Raw genomic sequence first — 26,901 nt, 5'->3', positions numbered from 1 at the left:
TGTGTGTGTGTGTGTGTGTGTGTGTGTGTGTGTGTGTGTGTGTGTGTATCTAGAGAGAGAGAGAAATATTATGAGAAATTGGCCAATGCAATTTTGGAGGCTAACAAGCCCCAAGATCTGCAGTCAGCAACCAGCAGACTCAGGAGAGCTGATGGTATAGTTCCAGTCCAAGTCCAAAGGCCTAAGAACCAGGAGAGCCAATAGTATGGTCCTAGTCTGAAAGCCAGTAGGTTTGGGGCCCAGGAAGATGTTTCAGGTTGAGTCTGATGGTGGGGAAAAAAAAAACTGATGTCCCAGCTCAAAGGCAATAAGGCAAAAGGAATTCCTTCTTACTCATCTTTTTGTTCTATTCAGATCTTCAAGAGATTGGATGAGGCTCACCCATATTGGGAAGGGCAATCTGCTTTACTCAATCTACCAATTCAAATGTTACTCTCATTCAGAAATACTCTCATGGAGCCACCACAATGTTTGATGAACTATCTGGGTACCCTGTGGCCTAGTCAAGTTGACACATAAAATTAATCATCACATCAATCCAAAAGAAAGTAAAAAGGGAGAGAAAAACAGAAAAGCCATGTCAAATGGAAAGTGAAAAATAGAACAGCAAAGTCTACCACATCAGTAAATGCATTAAATGTAACCAAATTTAAACTCTGCTTAGAATCAACTAGATGTCTGAGAGAGGGTTATATGAATTCAATCTACACATTCACTAACATCTACTATGTGTTATATATTGTTTTAAGTACATGGACACATCAGTGAAAAAAACAAAGCAATCAGATTACAAAATAATAAATAAATGTTCTGTATTCATTTTCATCTATCTATAATCCATACCTCCCTTCTTTAAAAGACTGTGTTCATTTATAATTTAAAACATTGTATACAACAGGTTAATTTAAAGATAAAGGAGAGCTCAGTAATTAAATGAACAAATGTAGAACATGGTTACACAAGGAACCACAGATGAGGAAATTACTAAAAGCGAGTAGTATTAATATTAAATTTGGGACTTCCCTGGTGGTGCAGTGGTTAAGAATCCACCTGCCAATGCAGGGGACACGGGTTTGAGCCCTGGTCCGGGAAGATCCCACATGCCACAGAGCAACTAAGCCCGTGTGTCACAACTACTGAGCCTGCGCTCTAGAGCCCGTGAGCTATAACTACTGAGCCTGCATGCCACAACTACTGAAGTCCACATGCCTAGAGCTCATGCTCTGCAACAAGAGAAGCTACCGCAATGAGAAGCCCTTGCACTGCAACGAAGAGTAGCCCCCGCTCACCACAACTAGAGAAAGCCCGTGTGCAGCAACAAAGACCCAACACAGCCAAAACTAAATAAATGAATAAATAAATTTATTTATTAAAAAATATTAAACTTGAGCTTATAGGCAGCCAAGGCAAAAAGGGAAATAGCACATTTTAGTCATTTGCCAAAAGTTGTATATTCAGTAGAAGACAGAAACTTTTATTTAGACCTAAATTATAATGAAAACTAACAGGGATCATTGTAGTCTGAGAAATATATAATTATATAGGCTGTTCCAAGAGATCCAGTAGCCAACCTAAGAAGTTTCATACAAAGACAAGTTGGGTAGGATAGGGAAAATAACATGGGCTTCAGATCCAGACAGAATTGAGTTTCAGTCATGTTCCATCACCTACAGGTTGTATAACCATGGGCAAGTTATTTAACCTCTCTGAACATCGATTTCCTCATCTCTAAAACAGAGCTACGAATGAAGGAATTAGAGAGACATTTTATAAAGTATCTAGCATATAACAGTTCTCATTTTTAAAAGAGTTTTTATTATGATTTTTACAGCACATAATAAATAAATATAAGGGCAATGTAAATTGATACAGAGAGGAGTTTCTACTTACAGATTAAAGGGCATGGTGCTTTAAAAACAGTCAGTTCCACAGTACCAATGAACTAAAATATGAAAATTTTCCAAAACTGTTCTTAGAAATCTCTAAAGAACAATATGGAAGTAATACAAATAATCAAAGGGAAAGGTGACTATTTTACACATTGAGATATCATAAGGTTTGTGTATGTAAATTTACATAAGGCAAGTCAGAGGAAAACTGGGCTTCTGTCAAGTGGATTCGTTTTTGTGTTAACAACCACTTTTTGCCTTTTTCCTAAGCATCAACATTAATCAGTAAACTACGTGAAAGTAGAGTCCATTCACGGTCTTGCATGCCATTCTTTTCCAGTGTAGGCACATACAGAGCAGTCAATTAATATTTGTTAATGAACAAATGTTATATCAGCTGTTATCTCTGGAACTGATAGTTTTCATTTCAAGAAAGTTGCCTAACATGTTCTGTGGTGATAGTTTGACCCTCGGCATTTCTGTGACTTGTAACATAAACAATTTTTTTAATGACCAACTCTAATGGTTAATTTTATGTGTCAACTTGGCTATGCTATCGTACCCAGTTATTTAATCAAACACTTGTTAGCGTTACTGTGTTAGGCGTTATCTGTAGATATAGTTACCATCTACAGTCAGCTGACTTTAGGTAACAGAATTACCCTCAATAACTTGGGTGGGCCTCATCCCATGAGCTGAAGGCCTTAAGGGCAAAGTCCCAGACCAGAAATTCTGCCTCCAGACTGCAGCGTTATCTTCTGCCTAAGTTTACAGCCCGCCAGCCTGCCCTACCAGATTTAGATGCGCCAAGTCCCCACAATCACGCGAGCCACTCTCTTAAAATAAATCATAAATGCATGTGTGTATATGTATACGTTATATATATCTTATTGTTTCTGTTTCTCTGGAGAATCCGAACTAATACACCAACTGAAGTGAACGATTTGTTTTGAGGCTTTAAAGCAGAGGTCCCCAACCTCCAGGCCACGGAGCGCTACCAGTCCGCGGCCTGTTAGGAACCGGGTCACACAGCAGGAGGTGAGCAGCCAGTGAGCGAGCAAAGCTTCCTCTGAGGCTCCCATCGCTCGCATTACCGCCCGAACCATCCCCTCCCCCCACCCCCGGGTCCATGGAAAAATTGTCCTCCACAAAACTGGTCCCTGGTGCCAAAAAAGGTTGGGGACCGCTGCTTTAAAGTACAAAGTTGACATCAAAAGTAGAATACACCAAAAATAATATTATATGTTGCTTTCAACCTTTAGTTTTAACTAAAACAAAATGCCTTTTTTCTGTTCTTCTTTGATATCAATCCTAAATTACTAATTCCAACCAGCATCTATCACCTTCAAAATTCAAGTCCCTTTAATTTTTTTGCATAATAACATACAGACTTCTCAGGATCAAAACCATATATCATTTTTTAACCATGTATCATTAAATCCAATTAAAAAGAGATTCTTTTTTAAGTCTTTATTGAATTTGTTACAATATTGCTTCTGTTTTTTAAGTTTTGGTTTTTTGGCCGCGAGGCATACGGGATCTTAGCTCCCCAGCCAGGGATTGAACCCGCACTCCCTGCATTGGAAGGCAAAGTCTTAATCAGGGAAGTCCAAAAGGAGGTTCTTAAAGAATTCTTTTAGAGATTATCCATAACATCAATAGCATACAGGCCTAAAATCATACAGCGTGCACTTATACCATATTAGTGTTCATGTAATAAAAAGTAATATATCATAATTGTGTACTCCACACCTATTAATCTGTAGTTCCACCCTTTAGCATATACCTAAACAAGAGAAATAAAGATCTTATCAAATCTATGCCAGGGAAGGATTTAACCAAAAATACTCAAAAGGGCCATAAATTTTAATATATAGGATGCTACTTAAAAATTCACTTTATATTACTAGGATAGAAACTGCCACTTTCATTGTACAAAACTAGAATAGGGACACCAATGTAATGTTGATATTGAGAAATGCAATATATATTTATGTAATATGAGATGCTTGGACCATGTTACAAAAATGCAAATTTTATTTTCTTGTACATTTAGTGAGAAAAGGGAGGGAGAATAAATGTCAAAGGTTAAAGTGTAAACTCTGGAACAGAAGCCTTTGGCAGATTTTATTTATATTGGACATCCTGAACCCTTTAAACATTTACCTAGAAATGCAAATACCAGACATTTATTCTTGAATATTTTACTTCAGTTTTCCCATAATCTCCAGATACTTCCATCCCCTCTCACAATGACTATACTAATGCTAAATTGTTCAAGGCAATCAATTAATGGAAGCAATCAGGTTGTACATCACAAAATGGAGACAATCTAGAAATCTCTTTTATTAAGTCAACATAAACAAATGATCAAAATAATTCAGTCCATTTCTGTGGCTTAAAAAAATATTTTTGTCTCCTCCTTTCCATCCCAGTCTTCTTCTATTCCCAAGTCTTATGGCCAGGTCACAGCAACAAAAACCCATTTTACTATATATTGCTTACCTCAATATACCTAAAGAAGTATAATAAATGTTTCTAGATTCCAAATGTACAGCTATGTCAGAGAGATAAAAAGCACTGAGCCAGGCTGGAAAACTGACAGTATTTTACGGCCCCACTTTAGTTTATGGTCATTTCACAAAATCTACCAAAGGCATAAAAGACTTTATGTTTTTTTTTCTATAATTAGTAAATTGATCCTTTGCCTCTCCAATTCTAATTCCTTAATTCCAATTCTACTAGAATGGTTTATATTGTTAAAAACATCTTTGGAGAATTAATCTTTTGGTCATAATTTTTAAATGAATATAATAACTGATTAAATATATAATTCATTGCCTAATCAGGAATAAAATTTTAATCCCATAAAAGATTTTAATAGCAATTTTAACTACTAGGCACATAATTAATGGTGTTAGGGGATAAAAATGAAATTTCAAGGTGACTAAAGCATAAATTCAAGAACTTTAGACAATTCTAGAGATAACACAACATTAAAATTAAAAGCTTATAGCTGTGTTTATAGAATGATGTGTAATTATAAGTTACTATTCCACCTTTTCAGATAAAATAATATAGTAGAAGAATTTTATTCAGAAAATAAGTTTTATAAAACATTTTTAAGGACAATGAAACAGCAATAAAACAATTTTTGGTTCCAATATAAATAAATCTTATTCATAAAAGAAAGCAAGTTAAAAGGCATTGGAACTCTGAGATATTAATTACTGTGCTTTTACATAGAGGGAAATTATGGCAGTACAATTCTATGATCCTTATACATGCAAAGTTTCCATTAACTTTGATGATTTTGCTTTTATAAGTAACACAGTATTACTTTATCATACACAATATTTTTATTAGTAAGAGTATCTCATAATAATACTGTTAAACAATTGGGTTCTATATTCTCAAGCCTCAGAATTTTCAATGAAGGGACCTCAGTTTTACTACGGCAATGACTGAATTTTGTGCAAAATTCTCAAATTTTGAATATATCACATTATGGAGCACCCGTTTATTTTCAATTGCTTGGTTGGATGGGATCAAAGAAAATGCAGTTATACTACAGGAATTTTCTGCCATTCAATTGCCAGTGTAGTTATGCATGCAGAACTCTTAATAAGTCAAAAGAGAACAAAATTCATTTGAAAGCAGAATTGACCCCCTTGATTTGGTTCTACGAATGGAAAGATTCAGGTCACTATGGATCCTTTTCTCTACTCAAAAGAGACCCTCTCTATTAATAAGCATTAAAATGCTTCACGTTTTAAAGTCTGCAACATCATGGCTTCATTATGAATTAGGTATTTAGGGGAAAATGCATTTCCTACAAAGGAAAATGTTAAAAATGTACCATTCCTCCAACATGCATTTTTCAAATAGTAAGAAAGAAATGTAACTGTTTTTGCAACCTAGGCTCAAGCAACTGCCCAAGCAGCCTATAGGACTGATATCAATAGGAGTTTTATGCCTGATGGAAAATCATTCTAAAGATTTTTTTTAACTGAAAAATAACGTCACCACTGTGATTTCCACCCTGGAAAACTAAAGCAGGAATCACACTGTGTTGTTAAAATGTTAGCAACATTTCATTTTTTGAAAAGGCAGTTTAGTTTTCCTGAAATAAAGAGTTGATTATCTCTCTTATTTCTGTTACAAGAATTTGATATATCACAAAGTATGAGTTACAGCATGTGCCAACTATCAACCAGGAAAAATGAACCTGATTCATAATTCACTTTGAGAATGTCTAGTTAGTCAATCAAGTGATTTGTAATCATGAAAGCTGCCAGAAATTGAATGAATAATGAGCCACAGTAAAATCCCTGGATTTTTTTTTAGTATTCTTACTTCATTGTGACTTTTATTGCCACTTTTGATCAGTTTCTCAGCAGCACAAATTAAATCACACATATTTACTTAGAAGTTTTTGACTATTAAATAGGCTAAAGGATACACAAGTTGATGACCAGAGTATTTAATGTCTTCCTACGAAATTAAAAGTCTTAGTGTTTATAGCTTTAGCAAAGAAAACTTCATTCCTTCCAACCCCCTCAACACTTGCCTTATTTTATTTAAATTATTTAGTGAATATGCTATTTCAGGATAGCTTATTCTGATTCAGTGTATTTTCTTAAGTTGTTTCTATATAGTCTAAAACAAGTAAAATCATTTAACAGAATTTTGTTACTATCAGAAGCATTAAACTTCCTATTAATATCTTCATTGTATACTATTTCCTCAGTTAAAACTATAACATAAGCTGATGGCCAAAGAACATTTGACCTCTAATATATGTTATTAAATAATATATACATTTCTCATTAAATATACATAATATTAAGTTATTATAATATATAAGCATTGAATTATATAATAGTTATATACTGTGTACTACAGTTATTAGTATAATCTTATTAAATATAAAAAATATAAACCAACTTAAAGCTTGGCATATTACTAAAGGGGTAATATGATAAGTTAGTGTTTTTCAAAATGTAAAACTACTAAACTATGTAAGAATTTGTCACTCTGATAATACTGGCCATTATTAGCATTTTAGCAGGATGGCATGACATAAGAATTACACAATTTTAAAGCAAATAGAACTTTAAATGTGATAACAAATAGGCTCATTCTTTGACTTACTTTTCATAATTTTCAAGCAAAATAGTCTTTATACAACTTCAGACTGATTATAACACCAGACCACATGTGGCCTTCCCTAAGGAAAGTAATAAGTCCTTAAGTCAAGACCTATCCTACTCATTATTGAAATCTAATATTTATGAAAAATTCAACTATCTAAATTTTGTGGGTTAATTTCCAATAATAAATGGTGTTCAAGATAACAAATTCCAGACATATACTATATTGATTCCAAGAAGCAAGTACGATTATGTTGAGACCTCAGGAAAGATACTGTTTTCCACACTGCATGTGTGAAAAGTGTAGCAGCACTCCACCTTGGAATTCACTTTATCACCATTATCACACCAACTGTGAGGATCATCTTTTCTTTCCGACAGAGATTAACCATTCATTCAACAAATGCTTATTAAGCATCTATTATGTGTCAGATATTGTGATAAAAACTGGGAATGAGAAAAATGAATCAGACAGCCTTTTTACTTGTCCTTAAGAAATCTATAGTCTAGTTAGAAAGATTCATATAGGTAAATAAGTACAATAAAATATAGGTTCTAGAATAGATCTATGTACTGGAAAGGCTCAAAGAATGTAAGGTACAATGACAGAGGTCAGTAGTCACGAAAGGCTTCAGGGAAGTACCAAAGCTGAATCTTGAATGAAAAGTTCATACTCGGGGAGGGGGAAGGGTGAGCTGTGACAAAGCGAGAGAGAGGCATGGACATATATACACTACCAAACGTAAGGTAGATAGCTAGTGGGAAGCAGCCGCATAGCACAGGGAGATCAGCTCGGTGCTTTGTGACCGCCTGGAGGGGTGGGATAGGGAGGGTGGGAGGGAGGGAGACGCAAGAGGGAAGAGATACGGGAACATATGTATATGTATAACTGATTCACTTTGTTATAAAGCAGAAACTAACACACCATTGTAAAGCAATTATACCCCAATAAAGATGTTAAAAAAAAAGAAAAGAAAAGTTTGTACTCACCAGGGAGCAAGGAGGAAAGATCATAATGATAAGAAGAAGAATATTAATAAAGAAGTGCCAAATAGCTAATTACAGTAGGGTTACTACAAGCTATTCAGTTTAACTGAAGTCGACATGTAAGGAATATATATGATGTTGGGTAGTAAGGGAGAAGGCTGCCAGAGGTAAGCCTGAAACAGTATGCAATGGCCCAATAACAAAAGTCCTATATGTACATTAACACAATATATATCTTATAAACAATAGAAACCTTTGAAGAATTTTAAGCATAAAAATCACAGGACCATAGGTTTCCATAATGTCTAAACAATTTATGCATTTGGCTTTCTTCAACAATGGTCAAACTAACATTTCACATTTCATTGTGTACCTGATAGAGAATTAATGTCACCATTTTAGCCTACCTGTCTTATATTCATATGTAAATAACCTCCCAAAACAAGGGTCTCAGCCTCTAGCAAACTTGTGAACTGAACAGCAATTCTACTACCTGAAGAGTGGGGCAGACATTAAAGGTACACCAAGCTTAACAAGGAGGCATCATCAAGATTCTACTTAAAGAATTCATATATGTGATATATGCACATGCCTACACACACAATATTAAGCATGGATAATATACTGACTGTCAAAAGTTATGTCCATGTAAAGTCACAAAAGCAAATGTTTTCCACAGACACATTTTGGCGTACCTCAATCAGTAGTATAAAATCACTGTGAACTAGCCAGACTATGCTTCAAAAATAAAGTAGCCTAGTCTTGAACTGCATACATAAAAGCTTCATGCAGCTTAATGCAGCGTTTATAAACAGGAGCTTTGAGCAAAAGCTCTGAGGTCACAGAGTCCAGGGTTGAAATCCTGGGTCAGCCACTGACCTTATACAAATTATGAAACTCTCTAAGTCTTAGTTTCCTTATCTGCAAACCTGGGGTAATTATTCCTACCCCACAACACTGTTGTGGGGATACAATGAAGCACAGAAAACCCTCAGCACAGGGCTGAGCAAATAGTAATTATTCAATAAATAGTATCTTACTATTATAGATACAACAGAAATTATTCTAGTTATGATAAACTCATGTTTATACACTAAATAATTTTGTCTGACTAGCATTAAAGAAATTTCCAAAGTCTAGTCCAACTGCAAATGTTTGATGTAGGCTTAATGTGAAAACAATATTAATATGAGACAAATCATCTAAAAATAATGTTTTCAAGGAAAGAGATTTTGAAAAATGCATCGTTACACTTAATTACTTACAGAGCATGGGAAGAAGAGTCCAATCTTACTATAGGAATACTGCAAGCCTTTTTAAGGAAAAGGAAAATGGTACAATCAAACCTTTTCTCCAAATACAGTGCCATGTCATTCCTTTTTTTATTTCATCACCTCTTACAAAAAGATTTAGTACAGATGGTAAGGCTGGTTATAATCATGTAACAACATGTACCTGTCATATAAGGATCCTCTCCCTAGAGTGAGGCGTTTCTTTGACTTCCGTGAGCATCAGTCCTACCAGTCTCTGACCTTGGGATTTGTTTATACTCTGTAAGAAAAAAATAAAAATATAATAACAATAAAACTATAAATAAGGTAGAATACTAGTAAAGTAAGACTGTAAAAGAAAATTTACTTTGACGACCTGACAATGAAGATGATTCAAGTGAAAACAACTAGAATAAAGAGGGCCAAAGCAACGTCGGTAACTGTATCAAGTTACTTATACATACATATATACATATATACGTATGTATGTATGCATATATACATATATACACATAGTCATGGCTACGTAAGGTTGGGTCAAGTCACAAATGTAATTAGTATAGTAAAATTAAGTTATGATTATTAAATATACATTAAATGATATTAACCTGAACTAAAGATTGCTACGTAGATACACTAACTCTTGTGATAATATTAAACGTATATATGTAGTCATCCACTGTATCTCTGGGATAGCAAACCTGCAGCAAGCATTAACAATGGCTACCAGTTGAAAGACCAATAATCTATGTATTTGAAAATGGAAGAGAATCTATACAATTACACTGCAGTTATTCTGAAATTTCCTGAAATCAGTAATATATTTTAAAATAAGCATGTAATACATGTGATTCTGTTCTAGCCAATATTTATTCAAATAAAAGTCATGAATTGTGGGCTTCCCTGGTGGCGCAGTGGTTGAGAGTCCGCCTGCCAATGCAGAGGACACGGGTTTGTGCCCCGGTCCGGGAGGATCCCGCATGCCCCAGAGCGGCTGCACCCGTGGGCCATGGCCACTGGCCTGCGCGTCCGGAGCCATTGCTCCGCAATGGGAGAGGCCACAGCAGTGAGAGGCCCACGTACCGCAAAAAAAATAAATAAATAAATAAATAAATAAGTCATGAATTGTAAGTTAACTAGCATGTGTTATATAGAAATAAGAATAGGGGTGAGAGAGAAACTAATCAAACTACTTTTAGGTATATTCATAAACATCAAATTATTACTTCCATTCTTTTCTACTATTAGGTTGACTTTTATGCAATCCTTTAGACATAAGTAATGAAGCATTATGGTTCAACACCCTGATGATGTCTCACAAAACAAAGTTTAAACCAAATTGTTATTTGATAACACTGAAAACATGAAATAATACTAGCATGATCTTTCCTGTATGAAGATGACACTGACTCACCGTCAATAAAGACAAGTTTCAAGTTGTTTTTCCATGGTGGAGATGGACTTCCTGATACAGCCATTCTCTTGCCAAAGCTCCCTGGTGAATAACAGCTTATACCTGAAAGATAAGTGTTACCAGTGGTCACAGAAAATAACAAAATAAAATTGTCAATATAGCAATGAAACCTATGCCTTGGTCCCAACCACTGTGTCCTGATGAACTAAAAGTCACAAAAATATATAAATACTGCGTAATACTTACATACAAAAATTGTACATGTATTTACTCTGACATATTCATTGTATTCTATGTATCACTGACCTAAAAATACAAATAATCACAGCCTGACCTCTATCCCTAGTAAAAATGTTCTCAGCTGTCTTAACTAAAACAAAAATTGCTTCTGACATGTAAAATCCAACGTGTATAATGAAAATGCTCAAAACATGAATGCATGCCAACTTTTCATCCCTCATCACCAGTAGCAATAACTGAGGAAATTACAGAATATTTTTGTTAATGTTAGCAATATTCTCAATATCATTAAATGCAGTATGACTACAGCCAAAATTACTTCGACATTTCCCAGAATTCTGAAAAATACTTCTACTTTTCACGAAGAAAAAATAATTGTGTTACTAGCTTCAGTGTTCATTCATGTTAATGCAGAACAGAGGTTTTGTAAATAAATACTCCCGATATGGAATTTTATCAGTTGCCAGTTGAATCTCCTTCACAAGAGTTGAGGAGCTAGCTAAACATTGCTGAAGACATAGTTTTTAGTATAAATAAAATTAATGTTATGTGCTTCTTTATTATTTAAGGGAGTAAGAGATTAATATTTGTTAAAAATCATTAAAAAGCAGGACTTCCCGGGCGATCCAGTGGTTAAGACTCCGTGCTTCCAGTGCAGGGGGTGCAGGTTCAATCCCTGGTCAGGGAACTAAGATCCCACAAGTCAGGTGGTGTGGCCAAAAAAAAATTTTTTTAATTAAAAAAATAAGAAAAAAAATTCACTAAGAAGCAGCTAACAACTGGATACCATTCAAACAAAATCACAATGCTAAGTACCTATGATGAGCAAGGCAATCACTATTTTTTAAATTTTTATGCCTGGGGATTCTATGACAGGTATAAAAATAACAAGGCATAGTACACAATCTCAAAGAAATCACAATATCAGTATTATTGAAACATTCCACTTCCTTTTCTACATAGTTGCTTACAATAACAAACAGCTAAATTCTACCCCAGATCCTCTATTAGAACAGGAAGGATGAAGAGGAAGAGCACAGCGTCATACCAGAACATGGCAGCTACCACAGGGATGAGGCTCTGGGGCTCCTCTTGCAAATGGAGATAAGGAAATTTCAAGAGAAATGTTGAGAACATCTGCTACAACCTTCGATGCAGGTCTACTGCCACCTGTAAACAAATAATCTTTGTTCATTTTAAGGCACTATAACAAATGTTTCCAGTCACAATTCTGTTTTAAAGGATCTGTCTCCTTATCAACTCTTCATTACATTCCTTATCATCATCCCTCACCAACTCATCAAAATTGGGAATTAGGCTGCAAACTCCCAAAGTTGCTCTTCATATTAGTTTCCCATTTCAACAATGCCTAGCAGAGCACCTTACCATTTTTAAATACTTGATAAATGTCTGATAAGTTGAATTGAACTAGTCATCTTACTCCTTCACCTGTCACCCCCAAAATAATCACTTATTCTAGCTACAGCTACCATTCTTGGCAGGACAGTATAAGATGAAAAGACAAGATTATTTATTTATTTATTTATTTATTTATTTATATTTCTTTTTGGCTGCATCGTGTATTAATTGCTGCACACAGGCTTTCTCTAGTTGCGGCGAGCAGGGGCTACTCTTCGTTGTGGTGCACGGGCTTCTCATTGCAGTGGCTTCTCTTGCTGCAGAGCACAGGCTCTAGGCATGCAGGCTCAGTAGTTGTGGCTTGCAGGCTCTAGAGTGCAGGCTCAGTAGTTGTGGCGCACGGGCTTAGTTGCTCCGCAGCATGTGGGATCTTCCCGGACTAGGGATCGAACCCGCGTCCCCTGCATTGGCAGGTGTATCCTTAACCACTGCGCCACCAGGGAAGTCCAACATTATTTATTAATTCAACAAATGTTTTGCTCAAACACCTACTAGGTACCATACTAAGTTCCATGGATATTAGTGTAAATAACACATGATCCCTGCCCTTAAATAACTCAGTCTAGTAAGAAAGATAAACATGGAAAATAGCCATTATAATACTCTGAAATCAGTTCATAACAAGTTTTATAGAAAGTGCTACAGATACTAAAAGGGAGGAAAACTGTCTTAGAATAAAAGCTTTAGAGAGGAAATGTCATGTGAGATGAGTACTAAAGAATGAGTAGCTGCTGAACAGAGGGACAGAGAAAGGGCATTCTTAGCAGAAGGAAGAGGTGAAAAATTACAGGTATGCAAAAGGGTACACAATATATTGAGAACTTTAAGAAGCTTTTGGGAAGGCAGCAGATGAGGGGGAGAAAAGGCATAAGAAAGATCACAGAGATGCCTTATTATGCTAAAAAGCTGGACCTCTGTCCTGACCAAAGGAGGTAAGCCAAGAGCATGACATGATCATTAAAAAGATCTTGGGGGCTTCCCTGGTGGCGCAGTGGTTGAGAGTCCGCCTGCCGATGCAGGGGACATGGGTTCATGCCCCAGTCCGGGAGGATCCCACATGCCGCGGAGCGGCTGGGCCCGTAAGCCATGACTGCTGAGCCTGCACGTCCAGAACCTGTGCTCCGCAACGGGAGAGGCCACAGCAGTGAGAGGCCCACGTACAGCAAAAATAAAAATAAAAAATAAAACGGTCTTGGCAGCAGTGTGAAAGATCGGAGGAAAGACAAGACTAGAGGCATGGGACCAAATCATGAAACAAAGCTGACTTGACTTTAATGGTTTATGGAACTATGGTGACCCAATTCACCAATGACCATTAGGTTTGTTACCCAGTGGATCTTGAATTGAGATATAGATTTAGAGAATACTACAGACTCTAATTTATTTTATAAAACTGTTTATGTGATATAACCTCAAGGAAACAGCATAGCAGAAATTTCATAGAAATTGTATCAAGATACCAAAATATTAATAATGACTAGCTCTGGGTATTGGGGTTACAGGTTATATTTTTCTTCTTGTTCCTAATCTATTTGAAATTCTCCACACGTCAGAATTAAAAATAAATTTTAGGTCAATTCCTTGAAACTTAAAAGCTACTACTGGCATTAACCCTAAAGGGCCAGAGCCAGGATTCCTTGACAACATAATTGGCTCCAAAGGCTCCCTTCATCACCACAGCCCACTATACATAAAATACTCATTCCTACATCAGAACCTAAACCCATGCCATTTCTACTTCTGTAACATCCTCTTACCCTGAATGCCTACCTAAATCCCAACTTCATCATGTCGCCAGCTATAATGATCTTATACATACATTACCAATAGCTCATTATCTGCCCCACATATTGAGACATACAATCATATTATTTATTGAAATCCTTCCTGAATAGTTCTCGTTTGTTCTTCCTACGATTTTCTACAAGAATACTAGTGAATAAAAAAAGAGAATGCTAGTGCAAAATCAGTCCTATTCTAAAACAAATATTCAGACATGACTCATTTATGGATATATGTGCCTGTAAGTACACCAATGATTTGATAAACTGCAAATTTATGCATATAACCTACAAACTACAAAAGAGTTTTCAAATCTATTATCTAAGAAGAAACTGCCTACTATTATGAGTTGCATTGTGTCCCCCTAAAAGATGTTGAAGTCCTAACCCTCAGTACCTATGAATGTGACCTTATTTGGGAATAGGGTCTTTGCAGATAATCAAGTTAAAATGAGGTCATTAGGGTGAGTTCTGATCCAATATGACTGATGTCCTTATAAATAGAGGAAATTTGGACACAGAGACAATAATACACACAGGGAGGACACTACATGAAGATGAAGGCAAGGGTCAGGGTTATGCATCTACGAGTCAAAGAACACCAAAGACTGCCAGCACACCAGCACAAGCTATGGAAAGAGGCATGGAATAGATTCTCTCCCTTACAGTCCTCAGAAGAACCAACCTTGCCAACATTTTAATCTTGGACTTCTAGCCTACAGAACTGAGAGACAATAAGTTACTGTTGCTTAAGCTACCCCCATTTGTGGTACTTTGTTACAGCAGCCCTAGCAAAATATATACCCACAAAGGGAAACGATTTTTTTTCCCCTGAAAGTCACTAAAGATGAAAACATTCTGAAGAAAGATTGCCAATCAGAAATAAAATTTCTTCCTATTCATTTTTAAATTTTGTAGCAAAAGTGCTATTTAACAGCTAAACCAACCGAGTGCCAAAAAACTCCAAGGGGGTATGAGTCAACCTTCATCCTATATAGTACCATTTATACATACAGCATCACATAATCAAACACTGGAGAATGATAGCATCCTATAGATACTAGGACATGAGCATAACATGAAATTATATAGATTTTCCTATGTTTTTAAGAGAGTTGCTCTATGCATTTTTATGTACCTGTAAGAATACAACTTGACCCATCATAAAATCAAAAAGTAGTATAATGAGTTACTTAATAAGGAGCAATGAAGTCAGCACAGGTCAGAAATGGGTTCTGGAGTGACAAATACTTCAATCCAAATTCTTGTTCTATTACTTACCAGCTATGTGACTTGAGCAAATACTTAACAATGCTTGAGCCTCAAATTCTTCATCAGTAAAATGGGAATAATATATGAAATGTGTTTAGCATATAATGCTAAATAGGGTTGATAATAGGGTTTTACTACTTATATAAAAAGTAAAATTCATAAATTAAGGTTTTTTATACTTCTCTTGGGTAAAACAAATAACTAGGCAAGTTTACGTAAGAACAAATGTCTTGATCATATGTACTGTATTTAAAAATATTGCCTTTGACTAGTTCCTTACTAGAAAATGTAGGACTTTCAGAATTTTAAAACTATTTTTCAAAACTCAAAACACATTTAAACTCATCAATATTGGAATGATACAAATAAGATCTTGGTGACTCTGGGCTGTCACAGACATCTTTGGTGTGTGGCTTTCAAAGCTGTACAGTACCAATCCTTAATTCCCTCAGATCACTAAGTTCTAGCCAGTCCAGAAAAACTACCTTTACAACTTAGACTGACAGCAGGTTAACTCTAATAGTATGGCATAATCCATTATAACCTTCTACCAGGTATTACTGATGTGCTTTCTGCCTCTTTTTAAATATCTTCCAAATGTAAAATACACATCCCAAAACTGTAACCAATTGAAAAGGGACTCATTTTGGAATTTGTATACTCCTTTTGAGAAATAGTTAAATAATGCAAAACCCAACTGATTACCAAAATTCAAAAGAACCTTGTTATATCATGCAAACACGCTTCATAAGATACAAAGTATACCTCCACTGCTCATTGCAATACCTATAAACTGACACTTACACACCTACTTATAAAGAAATAAAAGACAGAATTCCCTGGTGGTGCAGTGGTTAGGACACGGCACTTTCACTGCTGTGGCCCAGGTTCAATCCCTGGTCAGGAAACTAAGACCCCATAGGCCACACAGTGTGGCCAAAAAAAAAAAGAAAGAAAGAAACTACATAATTAAGTCCAAAAAGACTGCAATTACTATGGAGAGAATGGTGGTATTTTTGTTAACCTTTCCATCTAAAACAGCTATCTACATTGGTCAAATTTGTTAGAAAATGTATCAACAACTCACTGCTCCGTGTAAGAAAGCCAAATAGTAAATTACTCTTAGTACTCTTAATAAACTTTGGGGAACTGTAAAAACATGTTCAATGCTGTAATGAATTCAATAATATTAGCAGCAAAGCTAACATGGGGTCAAGACCAAACACAGGTATTTTTGTAAATATTTATGAAAACATGTTTTGCCTTCATATTTAGTGTATGTCCTAACTGTAACTCAAATAGACTTTGTAATTGAGTTTCTTTAAAAAATGAATCTGCTTCTTGCTAAATAAGGAACATAAAGTCCACTTTTCAGAAAACATTATTATGTAATTATTATTTATTTACAGAGAGATAATTGGCATACTTAATTTAAACCAAGTATAAAAAAAATTCTTGGATCTTATTTTTTTAACTTATTTAAAGTTAGAAAATGCCATTTTCTATTTACTCAAGCTACTATATTAAGAATAACAGTATTTTTCTAAGTTTATTTTTGTGTATGGTGAGAGGGTGTGTTCTAACTTCATTGATTTACATGCGGCTGTCCAACTTTCCCAACACCACGTGCTAAAGAGACTTTTTCCCATTGTATATTCTTGCCTCCTTTGTCAAAAATTAATTGACCATAGGTGTGTGGGTTTATTTCTGGGCTCTCTATTCTGTTCCATTGATCCATATGTCCGATTTTGTGACAATACCATGCTATTTTGATTACTGTAGCCTTGTTGTACTGTGTTGTCTGAAGTCTGAGATGGTTATGCCTCCTGCTTTGTTCTTTTTCTTCAGGATTGCTTTGGCAAAATGGCTTAAAGAGTTAAACATAAGACATGACACCATAAAACTCCTAGAAGACAACATAGGCAAAACATTCTCTGACATAAATCGTACCAATGCTTTCTAAGTCAGTCTCCCAAGGAAACAGAAATAAAAACAAAAATAAACAAATGGGACCTAATCAAACTTACAAGCTTTTGCACAGCAAAGGAAACCATAAACAAAATGAAAAGACAACCTACAGAATGGGAGGAAATATTTGCAAATGACGCGACCAACAAGGGCTTAATTTCCAAAATATACAAACAGTTTATACAGCTTGACAACAAAAAAACAAACAACCCAATCAAAAAATGCGCAGAAGACCTAAAGAGACATTTCTCCAAAGAAGAAATACAGATGGCCAATAGGCACATGAAAAGATGCTCAACATTGCTAATTATTAGAGAAATGCAAATCAAAACTGCAATGAGGTATCACTTCAAGAGTTAGAATGGGCATCATCAGAAAATCTACAAACAACAAATGCTGGAGAGGGTGTGGAGAAAAGGGAACCCTCTTGCACTGCTGGTAGGAATGTAAATTGATACAGTCACTATGGAGAACATTATGGAGGGTCCTTAATAATACAGAACTACCCTATGACCCAGCAATCCCACTACATGGCATATACCCAGAGAAAACCATAATTCAGAGACACATGCACCCCAATGTTCATTGCAGCACTATTTACAATAGCCAGGTCATGGAAGCAACCTAAATTCCCATTGACAGATGAATGGATAAAGAAGATGTGGTACATATATACAATGGAATATTACTCAGCCATAAAAAGGAATGAAACTGGGTCATTTGTAGAGATGTGGATGGACCTAGAGTCTGTCATACAGAGTGAAGTAAGTCAGAAAGAAAAAGACAAATACCGTATGCTAACACATATATATGGAATTTAAGGAAAAAAATGTCATGAAGAACTTAGGGGTAAAGCAGGAATAAAGACGCAGACCTCCTAGAGAACGGACTTGAGGTTATGGGGAGGGGGAAGGGTGAGCTGTGACAGGGCGAGAGAGAGTCATGGGCATATACACACTAACAAACATAGTAAGGTAGATAGCTAGTGGGAAGCAGCCGCATGGCACAGGGATATTGGCTCGGTGCTTTGTGACAGCCTGGAGGGGTGGGATAGGGAGGGTGGGAGGGAGGGAGACGCAAGAGGGAAGACATATGGGAACATATGTTTATGTATGACTGATTCACTTTGTTATAAAGCAGAAACTAACACACCATTGTAAAGCAATTATACCCCAATAAAGATGTTAAAAAAATATTTTAAAAAAATAAATAAAGAAAGAAAGAAAGAAAGAGAAAAACAAATATATTAATGCATGTATGTGGAATCTAAAAAATGGTACAGATGAACCAGTGTGCAAGGCAGAAATAGAGACCCAAATGTAGAGAATAAATGTATGGACACCAAGGGAGGGAAAGCAGGGGATGGCGGGGATGAATTGGGAGATTGGGATTGATGTATATACACTAATATGTATAAAATAGATAACTCATTTTAAAAAGATAAAGATGACCTAAATAAATAGAGATATTCCAAAAAAAAAAAAAAAAAGGTCTACAAATAAATGCTGGAGATGCTGGAGAGGGTATGGAGAAAAGGGAACCCTCCCACACTGTTGGTGAGAATGTAAGCTGGTGCATCCACTGTGGAAAACAGTATGGAGGTTTCTCAGAAAACTAAAAATAGAATTACCATATGACTCAGCAATCCCACTACTGGCCATATACCCAGACAAAACTATAATTCAAAAAGACACATGCACCCCTATGTTCATAGGAGCACTATTCACAATAGCCAAGACATGGAAACAACCTAAATGTCCTTCAACAGATGTATGGATAAAGAATATGTGGTACACATATACAATGGAATACTAGTCAGCCATAAAAAAGAATGATATAATGCTACTTGCGGCAACATAGATGCAACTAGAGATTATCATACTAAGTGAAGTCAGAAAGACAAATACCATATGATATCACTTACATGTGGAATCTAACTATGACACAAATGAACCTATCTATGAAACAGAAACAGAATCAGGGATATAGGGAACAGACTGCTAGTTGCCAAGGGGGAGGGGGGTGGTAGAAGGTTGGATTGGGAGTTAGGGATTAGCAGATGCAAACTGGTATATATAGAATGGGTAAACAACAACATCCTACTGTATAGCTCAGGGAAATATATTCAATATCCCGTGAAAAACCATAATTGAAAAGAATATGAAAAAGAATGTGTACACATGTATAACTGAGTCACTTTGCTGTACAGCAGTAATTAATACAACACTGTAGTTCATCTATACTTCAATAAAAAATAAATTTAAAAAAGAATAACATGGTACTAAAACAATGTGGAGATCCCTCAAAAAATTAAGAACTACCATATGACCCAGCTGTTCCTCTTCTGCGTATTTATCTGAAGAACATGAGAACACTATTTCTAAAATATATATGCACCCCTATGCTCATTACAGCATTATTTACAATAGCCAAGATATGGAAGCAACCTAAGTGCCCAATGGTATATGAATGGATAAAAAAGATGTGGGATGTGTGTGTGTGTGTGTATAATGAAAATTTACTCAGCCACAAAAAAGAGTGAAATCCTGCCACTTGCAACAACATAGGTGGTCCTTGATGGTATTATGCTAAGTGAAATAAGTCAGATGGAGAAAGACAAAGATCATACTACTTCACTCATATGTAGAATCTAAAAAAAAAAAAAAAAAGAACAAACAAAATAAAACAAAAACAAGCTAATAAATACAGAGATCAGATTAGTGGTTACCAGAGGGGAAATGAGTGGGGAGAGGTGGGTAAAATGGATGAAGGGGTCAACTAGACTTGTGGTGGTGATCACTTCGTAGTATATACAAATGTCAAATTACAATGCCATACACTTGAAACTTATAGAATAAAAAAGAATAATATGATAACACTTTGGCTGAGCTCAAATTATAATTCTAAGAATTTTTTCAAAAGGTAAAGAACAGCAACAGAAAACTAAGTATATTTTCTTTTTTCCTTTAAAGTCCTAATATAGTAATATTAATAAAATCACACAAATGCATTACATTAAGAAAATACAATCTGTTAAATTATTGGCAAAAGACAATTATACCCTGAGGGCAGGGGCTCTGCCTTTATCTACTTCACATGCCTTAAGCATGACAAGAACTTTAAGTGTTAACTATACCTCAAGAACAATAAGCACAACTGTAACATAATTCTCCTAAGAATCAAATAATAGGAAAATCCTAAAGAGCTGGGAATTCAAAACAGGACATGGACAAAATTTTACAACGTGCAAATTCTAACATTAGTAGAAGAAAATTCTATCCCTTGTAAGCCACAGACAAATTCCAAGGTCACAGCCCGAAAGTGTATATTGGCTGTGTCAGTAGAAAATATACAGCCAACGCTGGTTTTAAAATAATCTCAACTCGGCCTAAAGTGAAGTCTTTCTCTTTCTGACTTACTTCACTTAGTATGATAATCTCTATGTCCAATCATGTTGCTGCGAATGTCATCATTCTTTTTTATGGCTAATACCATATGATATCACTTATATGTGGAACCTAAAATATGATACAAACTAACTTATTTACAAAATAGAAACAGAGTCACAGACATAGAAAACAAATTTATGGTTACCAAAGGGGAAATGGGGTGGGGGAGGGATAAACTAGGAGTTTGGGATTAACAGATACAAATTACTATATATAAAATAAACAAGGTACTACTGTAAAGCACAGGGACCTATATTCAACATCCTGTAATAATGCATAATGGAAAAGAATATGAAAAAGAATATATATATGTATAACTGAATTACTCTGCTGTACACCAGAAACTAACACAACATTGTAAATCAACTATACTTCAAGGAAAAAATTTTTTAATAAATAAGTAAAGTGAAGTCATTAAGAACTGAGTAGAAACAGTACAGACATCAAAGGACCTACAATCCTGGTAGTATATATGGCCAAAAGAAAATTATCTTTTTACCGTATCTGGTTGTTGTTTCCGCAAACAGCACACTACCTTTCTACAAGAGCTATTATACCTAAGTGAGGTAACGTATGTGGTCTATGTATAGACTATACATTCTTGTGTCTCACTGGGATCTCTCTGATTTAAGCATTGTTGATTTGGTGGTTAAAATTCTGTATACTCACCACTGTCATCAAGATTCATATTGTGTTCAGGAAGAAAACAGGTTAGTCAGGGGCTAGTTTCCTTTACCTACACCTTTTCTCTTGAGTTTCACCTACCTGCTAGAGCAATATGGGGAAATTTAACCAGTGTAGAAAATTCCTTATATTACACACTACAGATGTTCACCAGAACTTTCAACTAGACAAGAATTGCCTTTTGAAATACTTACACACACATATTCGTATATAACACAGCTTTCTCTCCAGACAGAAATGCTACAGAAATGAAAGAAATCATATTCAGTGAGTGTAAGCAATGGCTAAATAAAAGGGGTACTGGTGTCTGATTACATTGGGTCTCTCCTCCCCAATCTAATATGCTAGGGGAAATTTCCTACTAGAAGCTGCTGAACACATAAGCTAACTGATCTAAAATACTCAGAGAAAAAAAGTGTTATCTGGTTTATTGTTAAAACACAACTACCTTGAGAATATTTATAGCATTGACTAAGCTACTGTTAGTAGCTTCACAGGCCCTAAAAAGAGAAACTACTATTATAAGTTTCCAAGTATGTATTTACAGAAGGAAGCAAACAATTTATTAAATCAACTTTTTTGGTCTAGAAGCAACAGATTTGGGGAAAAATGGTTTTACAATAGGACACATAACTCCACTTCTACTTATACTGCTATTTTTTCATACGAGAGGCATGGCACTGTCTGTGTGAATATTATGACTCAAGCTTACTCATCTTAACTAAGCATGAATTAAATTTGTCAGAGTAAAAACCTGAAAGAGAACGAACATGCATGTAATTCTAAGTTGCCATTTTTAGAATGGGGTTTTGCTCCAAAGGGATTTTAAAAACATGTTTCCACATTATTTTATTTGCGCTACTTTCACTTTAGTGCTCTTGTAAGTTGGCTGCTAAATAGAAACAAGAAACAAACTCATTTTCAAAAAGAAAGTCATTTGTGATTTGACCATAGCATAAGCTACATAAAAAAGGAAGAAGTAATTTGTTAAAGACCTGACTGCCAAAATATTTTGAAATTTAGATACACGTACATGTAAAGAGACACTTGTGTTTGGGCCCCTCCCTATTTTCCTGGTCCAGTTACCATGAAAAGATCAGAAAATTAACTGTAGGGTAAGGAGCCTATCGAAAGTCTCATTATATCCAAACTGTCATTCTTTCCAGGAAAGTCCGGAAAATATAGAAGCGAATCACAGGCACTGCAGGACACACAGTCTTCTCATTCTATAAGTAGCTTCCAGGCTGATATGACTTCAATGTTCTTCCCCACAAAAAAGATATTCTAAGAGAAAAATACCTTTCCTGCATGCACAATCTCAAAATCATACATGCCTGTGGATCATCTTTAATCACAGGCTAGAGCAGCGGTCAGTCAGCCAGTACCCAAAGATGACAGACAATGTGGACTGAAGAAAAGAGTGTTTGAATGGAAGTGGAAAGAACTGAATTTTATTCCCAGCTCTGTGATTTACCTACATGGTCTTGGGCAAGTTAGTTAACCACTCTGGGCCTCTGTCTTTTGTTTTATTGTTTCATATGGAAAACAAGAGGTACTCAAAAAACTTTTTAAAATTATGGCTAGAAAAATATCAGAGAACACGTAAACCTATCCCCAACTTCACAGATGAGGACAGTAAAGCACTAAAGTATACCCAGTCACAGGCGATTACATTAAAACCGTTCTAACAGCTATTGCAGCTCCAACATTTTTAAATTTATTTGTTTAAAATGACAAGTCACTTATGTCAGATTTTTAAACCATGTAAAAAAAAGTTCATAAAAGGCAAAAGGGTTGATAATTATCAAATTTAGGATGATGATTATCTCTTCAAGAAGCCATAAGGGAATATAATCACGAAGAGCTTCAATTGTTCTGGTAACATTTTATTTCTCAAATTGAGTTTGGAGTACATGGGTGTTTGTTTCTCTTTATATACCATTCTTTGTCTAAAATATTTTCTAATCATTTCTTAAGTAACCACTAAAACATCTTTAACCAAAGTCTGAGTGAAATAAATGAAAACATTTCTCTGGAATTTTAAAGGTCCATGGAAATCTGTGTGGTTTCAAACATTCTCCTGTTGAGCTTAAGAGGTAAATATCACTACGTCCCCTAACATAAGGAAAAAAGGGTAAAACAGGCTGTAAGTATATATATATAACTATTTGCAATCTCCTGCTTAGTAAAACATTAAAAAAACACAAATCACACAAAACACAAAATGAACTATATTTTTAATAGCATGATTAACCCATTTAAGAACAGAGAGAAATAGCCAATAATTTGTACTCTAAACATATGCCTAAGAGAAATATATTTGAGTCTCACCTGAGAGCCAAGTATTTAATCATCACAGTTCTTTGTTTGTTTTTAATGAAACAAATAGGAACTGCAGTGGTTTACCAAAAGTAAGCAAAGCCCTTTCTAAACCTCTACATGGAACCTACCTGTAAAAACTAAGTGTCTCTGAAATCTCTGAAATTTTCCAACAAGAAAGTACAGGTCATTCAGCGAAATATATTTACTGTATTCTACCATAATAGCTATTTAACTATTATCATTATGATGCAGATATATAGTGGAAACAGATGTTCCTTTTTCCTTTCAGCAAAGCACAGGAAAAGCATAAACTTGCTGATATTGCATGGACTACTACCATAGCACAATAGAGGAAAAAAGACGTTAGCACATGACAATATTAGTTTTTACTACACAACTAATTGCATAAAAAGTAGAACTTGAGATCATTAAATCAATATAATTTTCAGCACTACAGAAGGGAAACAAATAGATTTATATAGCCGCCTATTTCACATCTGCGGTTGGGAAAATACTTCTGAGAGACTAAGTATATGCAAAATGTTACCACTGCTTTCAGAGCACAAAGAAAAGAGTGTTGTTCTGTTTTCTTTCCTCGTGTATCATGCATTAGAATGCTGCCTCTACAGAGAACAGTTTTTAAACAGTATCAGTATAAGATGGAAGAACCTTTCTGAAAAACAATTTGGCAGTTCATATCAAGACTCTTAAAAAACAGTCTATAGCCTCAATCCAAGTAATTTCTTTTCTAATAATATATTAAGGAAATTAACCAGAGGGATGATAAAAGATTTATTTTAAGTGCTATTCTCTATAACTTTATTTGTAATAATGGAAAATTAGAAACCTAACTCTCTAACAGTAGTACAATGATTAATTAAATCATATATGTTAAAACAGTATACAGAGATATAAATGACTTTAATGATAATTTTAATTATATAGGAAAATTTTCATTGCATAATGCCAACTGAAGAAAAGCAGGACACAGTTTATATCTATGGGGTGTGTGTGTGTGTGTGTATACATACACACATATATATAAAATATTTGGAGGAAAAAGTCTTAGAAAAACACACAAAATATCATATCTAACTTTTGCAAATTATTATGAACAGATACTACTTTTTTAATCAGAAAAAGATACTTTTTCTTTAAACAGTTAAACAATTCTATTTCCATGCTCTAATGCTCTCTGTCCTTGTCCAAAGTTTCTAACAATTCTTTGGGTCAAATACTCTTATAAATGTTTAATGGACTTAAAAGTTATGTTGACATCCTATTTGATCCTAAAATCTGGCATAGAAAGAAAAATATTTGTCACTCACATAGACATCACATTTTTTTCCTGAGTTAAACATTCTTTTCCTTAAAAATTAGAGAAAACTTATGGGACAAACATTACAAATGCTTACTTAAGAGCTATTAATATGAGGTGTTTTAAGTCACAAAGTCAGGAAATTTTTCAATTAAAAATATTTCTAAAGCATATTAAGTAGCCTATTAATTGCTCTCCCAATATGTGAATAAAAAGTTTGCCATAGCTTTTGTAGGATTCCTAGTTTCATGATTCTATTTTTAGGTGAAGGAGCTGATTTGTCTTAGGCTATTACTGTCTATTACTTCTAGAAGTCTTGCAGAAAGGTGGGAAGCAGCAAATTCTGGCAATCTGCCTAAAGAGAAATCAATGAAACAAATTAATCCTTCGCAGGCTGCAATGACACAGTAATCCATCATTCAGAGCTGCTTTTATATACCAAATCAGAGAGCAGAGGAAAGAGCCCTGGGGGACATCACAGACAACAACTTACACCAACACTGGGAAAATACTGAGGAATCAGTTTATTTAAAGAGGACAGATTTCAGTTGATTGCCTATTTCATCAAATAAAGATTTTTTTTCTTTCACAGTGTGGTGAACCTAAGGCCTGATGACTGTATCTTCAGAATTCAGTACCATATATGCTGGCTGACATCAATAGGGGATGAATGTTTTAAAATAATTAGCATCATTAATCAGTATGAACAAATATCTGGCTAGAGTAATATTACTTTTTCCATTAAAGTTCTAGGTGTTAAATACATTCTGTTTTCAGTAGGGACTAACTGTAAATTCACCTACTAATCTACAACTTAACTGCCAATTCCTGGTAAACCACATTGAAGTATAAGATATGTATAACTTGCTAAGTACTGTGTTAAGTTTAAAGACATGAAAACTTTAATTCCATCTCTCATGGTATGAATTCTAACAAGCCTACCAGATTATAAATAAATAACTTGTTTTATCATGATAAATAGCTCTCTGGCTTATAATAGGCAATGAAAGATAAATTTAAATGTGGGGTTTTTTTTAAATAAACTCATAATCAATGTACAGCAATACACTTACACTGACTATGTTTGTTTATTTATATACAAAAACATATTCATCTAAATTTATTTGTTCTTATGTAGAAATGTATGCACCTGAGTATATCTTCCTAGAGTAATGTATTCTGAGTGAAAGTATATTCCCTAGATGAAAACTAATGACAAGAACTATAAAGTCACAGTGTATTACTATTGTTAAATGCATGCTTCTCTTTCATGGTTAAATGTGAGTAGTGAAAGAAACGAATTTTCAAAAAATAAGTAAACAGAATCAAACCTGTCACAATGGTCCCTAAAATATTAAAAGCCCAAAATATTTAATCACAGATCCAAAACAGAAAAAAAAAAAGGTTAAATAAATGCAAACTAGTCAATTTTTGAGTGGCATCTTCGATTCTGAGGTCCATGGCCATATGATTGCAATTCCTGGACCTGCTGATGCATTTTTAATTCAATGCATGGATCTAGTATTTATTGATTTAATAAGGTTAGGGGTATTGCATTGTTGCTGCTACTGATGAACTGTCAGCAATTTAATCTAGTGAAATCTAACAGAGGAATATATATTTTAGAGAAGGGGGTGGGTGGGGGGAAAAGGAGGGGAGAGAAAATGAAAGTGAGAGTGAGAGTTGAGAGAGAGAGAGAGAGAGAGAGAGAGAGAGAGAGAGAGAGAGAGAGAG

The 26,901-nt window shown here is 35.0% G+C and overlaps 1 long non-coding RNA gene across 2 annotated transcripts in view; it reads right to left on the bottom strand.

The window, feature by feature from the left end:
• LOC113617335 (uncharacterized) overlaps positions 1–26,901 on the bottom strand; it is a 143,467-nt gene that overhangs the window by 115,356 nt on the left and 1,210 nt on the right. The window contains exons 2-5 of one of the 2 annotated variants that reach the window (XR_003431597.1): positions 12,003–12,124; positions 10,715–10,816; positions 9,485–9,580; positions 9,295–9,341 (exon numbers count right to left, since the gene is read on the bottom strand). This is a non-coding gene — a long non-coding RNA (uncharacterized LOC113617335). The remainder of the gene's footprint in view (positions 1–9,294; positions 9,342–9,484; positions 9,581–10,714; positions 10,817–12,002; positions 12,125–26,901) is intronic. The other variant, XR_003431596.1, reaches the window with a different exon arrangement.

This window comes from Aethalodelphis obliquidens, unplaced genomic scaffold (assembly GCF_003676395.1).
Source record: "Aethalodelphis obliquidens isolate GAN/ISIS:26980383/991018 unplaced genomic scaffold, ASM367639v1 scaffold4, whole genome shotgun sequence".
Classification (NCBI taxonomy): Eukaryota; Metazoa; Chordata; class Mammalia; order Artiodactyla; family Delphinidae; genus Aethalodelphis; species Aethalodelphis obliquidens.
The sequence above is the reverse complement of the archived record's forward strand: the minus strand, read 5'-3'. Positions and strand labels throughout refer to the sequence as shown.